We start from the raw sequence: 7,943 nt of genomic DNA on the forward strand, positions 1-7,943 counted from the left end.
ACGCCCCCAAGTCTATTTAACAGCAAAACCCCTTGATGCCTTGTTATAACAACCACGCTTCTCTGAGTCACAGCTAACCTAAATGTCTGCCTACATTTTAATTAAAACGTGGAATTCAGGTTAGGCTGTACATAATAGGTTACTGAATGTCAGTTACGCAATCCATTGTTTTTTTATCCCCTTACTACTGGTAGTAGGTGGATATCAATTGCATTGTAATGACATAGTGATGACATTGCAGCCCACTGCTACCACAGCTGTCATCTCAAGATTTTAGCATTTGCACTAGAGGAGAAAAACCATTGTGTTCTGTATGAGACATTCAATACAAATTACATCATTAAGTGCTTTCCTCTGTTGATCAGCAATACAATGGTAATTCTAACATAAAAGCTAGCGAATATTCAGGCTAATGAAGAATATATTAGGGATTACAGCATTGATTGATATTATTATTTTTATTCCCATTTCATTAGTTATTTCACTCCAGCAGTATCTCTGGAGATGGGTTTGGAAATGCTACTATCAATTACCCACATCTTTTATCAGGCAATTAGAGGTGAAGGTTAAAGTCCTTCCTAGTTCCATTTACTTGGAGAGCTTGAAACGTGTTTGCATCTACCACCTTTGACATCATCCGGAAATGTGCTTGGATTGCTGCTGTTAATGGCAATTTTGTTATGGCAGTTTTTATGGTTGTCTGGAATATACTGTACACAAAGGGAAGCTGGATTTGTTTACCTCTGTGATCTTTACTTGTCTATGTGAATAGACAATATTACAAAGAATGCAAAATGGTGTTATCATCAGTTTTCTGGAGTAGTTATTCTTAGAACAGGCATTAACATGCTACATGACACTAATAACTAGCGTGCGTTTCATGGATTTCAGAAATAAAATTCAACAAGAAAACATGGATGGGTGATGGAAGCTTTAAACATACACTAATTGAAAATGTCTAAATGGAAAAGGGGATTATTCTTCTGTCTGTCATGACAGGAGGTTTTAAAATCTTTTTGTTTTGTTAAATCCTTCCTCTTGCAAGATACATTTCCAGTCCAAAATGTATTACGTCTTTGTAAATCTAGGTCATATAATGTTAAGGGCTGTGGATCCATAACTAGAGGGTTAAAATGACAATACAAGAACATAACATAGGTTATGAACAAGACGGTAATTCAGGCTAATTCACACTGGGTTGCAGTTGGCTAATTATAACAATTCCTTGTATTTAAATAATGTTGTTAATCTCAAAGGACTCCAAAATACTTTATACATAAGAGATAACTACATCTAACATACAACAACCAAAGCCTTTCAGAAAAATAACTTTGAAATGACTTAACACTCTATTCACTTTGTTAACTTCAGAAACTATTTTTAAATTAAAAGCATGTATGCCAAACACTTTTTAATATACAAGGTGAAAATGTGTTAATCTCTTGGCTCAGATTGCATTCCAGGTTGGTTATATTAGAGAAACCCCAGTATATGACTTTCATAATAAGCACACAGATATTTTATTCATCATATGAGACTTAAGCTTATCTGTTTGTCCTCTAATATCATTTTTTTCTTTTTCATGCGTGGCTTAGCAAAGAATACAAAATTGGGTCAAATTTCGATTTTGAGGAAACAAAAAAACAACACTTTTCCTGCATTTCACATGCATCCTAAAGCACAGCAAATGCATCACAAATTGTCTAAATGTTGTTCAAACCCTAACCCTAACCCTAACCCAAACCCTGGCTCGGGTACTTGCAGAAAAAATCAAAAACAGCGCTTTAAAGCATTGTGCCCAGTAAGATAAACAAATTACTTCCCAATTCTTAAGAAACACTGAAAGTAGCAGCATTACAATATTTTAAATGTATCTAGTGTGAAGCTCATTACATTGTTCAGTATTTCTTATTTTGTCACCTTCTGCTGAAATGACCCATGAAATTAACACATTTTGTGCATTAAACACGCTGGGATCATAAATAGCACTTACGTTTAGCTAAAAGTATTATTGTGTCTGGTTTAAATTGTAAAAAATGCAAAAAAGGAGAGAGCATGTCAAAAGTGTGTTTTGAAAATTTAGATTTTTATCATTTTTGATTGACAGGCTTAGCAAAGAACGCAAAATTGGGCCAAATATCATTTTTGAGGAAACACCAAAACAAAATTTTCCTGCATTTCACATGCATCCTGAAGCACAGCAAATGCATCACAAATTGTCTAGGTGTTGTTCAAACCCTAACCCTAACCCTAACCCAAACCCTAGCTCGGGCACTTGCAGAACATATCAAAAACAGCACGTTTAATCAGTGTGCCCAATAAGATTCGCAAATGACTTCCAAATTGCTAAGAAACACTGAAAGTAGCAGCATTACAATATTTTAAATGTATCTAGTGTGAAGCTCATTATAATTGTTAAGTATTTCTTGTTTTGTATCCTTCTACAGAAATAGCCCACGAAACAAGCACAACAAATAACACCGAAGTTTAGCTTAACATATAATTTTATCTGGTTTAAGGGCCCGCTGGCTCTTGAATTTTAATTTTGTTATAAACATCTTATCAGCTAAAGGGGAATTCAACAGACTTTTCAGTGACCTGATACTCCAAGATACAAGAGGCATTGAATTGAAGGACAGTCTGCCAGACTCTGTTGCTGTGACTCTCTCTGTTTTCATTCCTTTTATCCATGTTTTTCTTTAAAAAGTATTTAAAAGAATCAAATCGCATTACACATTTGGATGCTATTGACAGCACCAGCATTGAATTATTATTCATGTCTCACCCTCGCCGACATCGAATCCCCCTTCTGATATCAAGCTTTCTGTTTGTTTTCTCCTGCACTTGCCTTCTGTACACTGTTATGCTGAGCATCTAATGCCGTTTACATATTAATAAGCAGCACCTAATATCAGAAATCAGCAGGGGCAAAATCTGCAGCAGCACGATAAAGCTTAATAGCAGAAGACTGTCTGCAATCTCTGGGAGATAGTGGAAGAAGCACAGACCTTTACCTTCACCACGGTTCACCACCCAGCTACCACCACTGGGTCTCTATCCGAGGCACAGCAAAGCTGATTGGATTTTCTGAGCACAATTAACACTCTCCCCTCCTGGGCTAAAGACATGTTCCTTCCAAAAGATACAACACAAACAGTGAATCTCTGTAGGATTAGCCTAGAATAGATGCAGAATGGATTCTGCTTGTAAGTGTGAAAATATGAGTTTAGTGGGGCACCAGGTTTCATTTTTTTTATTTTGTAAATTAAGTTTAAACGGCCCTTTTTCTCTGGTTCTCATAGCTAAAGCTGTCTTATTTCAATGTATTCTTAGATTGTCCGGATTTATGTCAGTGCTTCTATTTCAGTGCCCTCCCACTTTCTTAATTAAATAATTTCTCCTTTATTTGTGCCTCAACGGCTCTTAATTTGTCACTAATTAATGATAAGCAGACATAAGTGGGAATGAAATTCTATCACAACACTCCCAGAATAAGCTGTCTTATTTCTGTTTGATTTGCTAGATGTATTTTAAGAAACAATTAGTAAACTATTCTTCCTAGTATAGAACTTTTTACAAATAGAATGACATTCCACATGCAACAGGTTATATTTCAAGAGCTAACAAACTACTCAATTGACATCAAAGAAGATCTTCTTACAGAAATTGCTATCCCTATCTGGTTTTAAGGGATCACAAATTAGAAGGTTTTATAGGTCTTTTTAAATCAGAGGTATCCAAGCATAGGGCTTGGGGTCTGATCTATATGATCTACAGTACATCTCAAGGCTTTTGAGATCTCTTTAAAGCAGCTGCACCAGAAGAAATGGGGGAAGCTGTTAAATCGGTCCACTTAAGCCAGTAAAAATCTGTTTTAGCTTGTTAAGAAATGAGCTGGAGTGAACCCCTGCAAACACCTTGCCCTCCAGGACCAGGATTGGACACCCCTGATTTAAAACATCCCTTCCAGGCCTTGATATGCACTCCTGGTCCTGGTGAACAACCATGTCTTCTGGGTTTCATTCTATCCTGGACTCTTGATGGCTTGGTTTAAATCAATTGTCCTCTTAAATGGGCTGTATTACCACTGTTTTCATCTGCAGTTCTTTACTCTGGAAAATAATAAATTACAGTACCTATAGTATCGGATGGATTGCAGAACTAAGTGTCCCAAGTTCTAAAGTAAGCCCTTAAGGACCAGGAGTGAATTTCACTGCCTATGAAACTAGGAAAAACTTAAGACTGTCATCATGCTCTAGTTAAGTCAATAATTAGTTGAACGGGGCACATTTTCTTTTCTCCATTTCTGGTACTTCCTCCTGTGCAGTCTTCCTGTTCAGTGTAGGTCCTGAAGTAGCTCTATGTTTACTCCAACTGAACACTTGTTTTATCTGCTACAGATCTCCTATTAAATAATTTCTCCCTTATTTGTGCCTCAGCAGCTCTTATTTTGTCACTAATTAATGAGAAGACAAGTGCGAATGACACTGTATCAAACACTACCAAAATAAGTTTCTTAGTTCCGCTGTGGATCCAAATGATTCAATTCCAGACACCTGAATGTGGGGCATTCTAAAGCCATGAATTTTTATTTAATTTTTAGTGTTAATTACCAATTATATGTAACATTTTAAGAAGCTAAAATAGTTAAGACGATATGTGTCCTCTGGTTTGTACTTCACTGTTGTTTCTGAGTTCAAGACTTACTGAACTCCAATGCTGAATTATTCCAGAGCAGCACTATTTCTGTGTAATTGTAACCAAAAGTGTGCATAATATTTTAAATGGGATCTTGGTGTGTTGTACAATTTTAGCATGACACCTCTTGACATCTCGTCTTAAACTCTTAATATTTGGGAGATGTGAATTGCAAAATTACAGTCGTATTTAGAAACATAGAACAAAAATTATATCTAAGCAAATCGTTAGATTAATTGGGGGGGGTCTAAGGAATTAACTGTAACTGAACTGGAACGAAGTGAACATTATGTGACTGTGCTAAAGAGAGAGAGGCTTGGACTTTTCACAAAGAAACGGTTGAGTTGGCTTTATTAAAACGTAGATGTATCACGACCTCTCGTGGCCATTTTTGGGCATTGCAATGTTTGAAAAAATACCCAAATATAGTGCAATCCAGATGATAAGACTTAATTGTTCTTTGAACGTCAGCCAAGAAAAAGTACTGACGCATCCTTTTGTAGCTACAATTAACACAAATCTGTTTATAAACTATTTCACTAAATTGCCTTTAGGATTATATTTCACAGACCAGCAGCATTAGCAATAATAGTTTGTGTAACCTAGCTTCTGTGTCTTGGTTTCTAACCACTTTTAACATCTGAAAAAATGTAGTAAGTTAATTTTACATCACTGACTGGTGAATATTCATAGTGTTTAATATCAGAAAACGGATTGCAATTGCATTACATTTAAAAATAACAACAAATACTTGTATCAGCATACAGCTATAATATGTTTACGAGTACTGTATGACTATATTACATACATTATATAACAAATATACCTGAAGAAGGCTCCACGGCCTAAACTTTATGTTTTCTTTCTTCTCTTTCAGCATGGAATAAACCTATTACTTGCATATTTCAGATTTGACTGTATTCAAATACAGGTCGATTAAATATATTAATAAATATAGCTCAGTTTAGAAACGTGTCAGAAACAATAAAAACTGATCTCTTGGTTTTTCCATTAGGTATAATAAAATTACTATGAATTTGAATTTACACATATTGTGCATTTAAAAAAAAAAATTTTCTTGTTTTCTTTCCTGAAACAGGCCTGCAGAGTTTTTTACTGTGGAAGATTTTACCCTTTTTACATTACCATATACTAGTTACAATTTTGTAGTTCAACACACATGAAATCATCACTGTCCCACACATACCGTATATTCACTATTAAAATAAGGTTATTGCTAGTAAAATGAATAGATAATAAGCAGCATAAAAATAATGCTCAAATACTTCTAAATAAGTCTTGTGGATGAAATATGTACTGTAGAACTGATCACTGGTACAATACAACAATATGAGCAAGATCCCCAAAAATATAAAATGTAAAACTCATAAAATATCTAAAATCTCACACAATTCTTAGAAATTTAAGCACAGTGATTCAGTCAACCTGCACATCTCTTACAGATCCATATTACATTCATTCTTTCATCTCTTTGGTATAAGGGAAAAAGAATAAAAAACAGTGCTTAGCTTCTTTGACATGTCATTAAGACTAAACTTAATATGAAATCTTGTGTGTCTCAATTTGCGATCACAATCAAACTCTGAACCCTTTCCATTGTTTTAAGTGTGAGACTTAAAACTCAGACATGAAAATTGGAATGTTTAAACACTCAAGTCTGAGTAAATTCCATCTATATGTTATACATTACAAGATCAAAAATATGGTCACGCAATTTTCCAATAACATTTTATAATCTTATTTCTTTTGACCCTGTGGCATCTGAAATGGAACAGTTGTAGTTCAATATGAGGACAACGGTATCACAAAATTTGGATCACATTAGTGGTGCCGAAGCGCTGGATGAGAATACACGTTAGTTCGGTAAAGGGTGCATTAAGAGAAAAAAATAATTGAAAGACAAATTAAGTAGTATGGGGAATACACAAATTCCATTTACATTTAAATTACATTTAAACACGCACGGAACACGCAAAGTAGATTTAAAAGCTTGCTTAAGCCTGACAAGACAGCAGGTACATAATTGAGTTTCGACTTTGGCGACCTCATGACATTTGGGACATGTACAGAATTCTCTTCGAATGTCTTCCTGGATCAAAAAATCATTTAGTAATTTAACACCAGTTCTACATTTTTTCACCTTCTCTTCATGCAATTGCTGGTTAACCGCGCAATGAATATGAGAACGTTTATGAGCCCCAGTTTTTTTTCTTATTACAGAACTTTATAGTTTGGAAACAATCTGGAAACAAATTATGTAACTATATTGAAAATGTTGGGCGTGCAGGCCAGAACTACAATATTAGCTTGGATTTACATACTGCATGAATTGAATTACAAGAGTTGCACAGTATGTAAACCTACTGTATATAGTGGTCTTGGGAGCATAGCTATACTACATTCTTCTCTTTTATATACCATACTAAAGCCACTAAGATATTAGTTTACTTTTAGTTACTATACTGTAAATAGTGTAAATTTAACGTACAGCAGTCGTGAAGGCAGAATTTAACATTGGTACTGAAAGAATCCATAATCAAATGCAACACTAGATGGAGATAGCGTAGTCTCGAAAATCTAGTGCGTTTTAATGTGTATATTCTAAAAGTTAGTATTTAAACTTTATTGTATCTGTACTTACAGATGCACTAAAAAGAAAATCTCACTTACCAATTACACAGACTTAATTAAAGCCATTTAAAATTCTTAATTGGAGACTGCTCACTGCACTGTGCATCCCCTATTCGCCGAAAATGGTTTGTTGTAGATAAATGTTTTGACTCTTTGTTCATCTATTAGGCTATACGATCTTGCACCGATAAAACGGCATAACCATCTCTCTGGTTTCACTTTTCATTTGATTAACTATGACTCAGACATACCAAATGTGCGCTGCAGACCTAGCAGATTAAAGTGTTAACACAAACACAACGGTAATCTACAACACAGACGTATAAATAAAATTAAAATCAAATTTAACTTTTTTCTAAGGAAACTGTTAAAATACGACTATCCCGAGTGCAAAATAAAGGTTCTGAAAATTGTACAATGCTTTAGAAGAATATTCAATTGCAAAAATTTAGTGAATACATCTTTAATCACTACAAAATTCAATCCCACATACTTTCAAGTTTCAGCTGTGCCTCATGAGAATTAATATTATGTGAAATTTGGAAATTATGCAAAACGTGGAAATAAAAGTTTCTTCCATTCTGCTTATCTTA

General features: G+C 34.7%; 1 protein-coding gene across 2 annotated transcripts in view; it reads right to left on the reverse strand.

The window, feature by feature from the left end:
- Positions 1–7,539, reverse strand: part of slc36a4 (solute carrier family 36 member 4) — a 200,561-nt gene extending 193,022 nt beyond the window's left edge. Inside the window, exon 1 of one of the 2 annotated variants that reach the window (XM_088639246.1) lies at positions 7,390–7,539. The gene's annotated coding sequence lies outside the window, so the exon portion shown is untranslated. The remainder of the gene's footprint in view (positions 1–7,389) is intronic. The other variant, XM_088639245.1, reaches the window with a different exon arrangement.
- Between the last annotated feature and the right edge of the window lie 404 nt (positions 7,540–7,943).

Source organism: Lepisosteus platostomus, chromosome 7, assembly GCF_059453375.1.
Source record: "Lepisosteus platostomus isolate fLepPlt1 chromosome 7, fLepPlt1.hap1, whole genome shotgun sequence".
Taxonomy (NCBI): domain Eukaryota; kingdom Metazoa; phylum Chordata; class Actinopteri; order Semionotiformes; family Lepisosteidae; genus Lepisosteus; species Lepisosteus platostomus.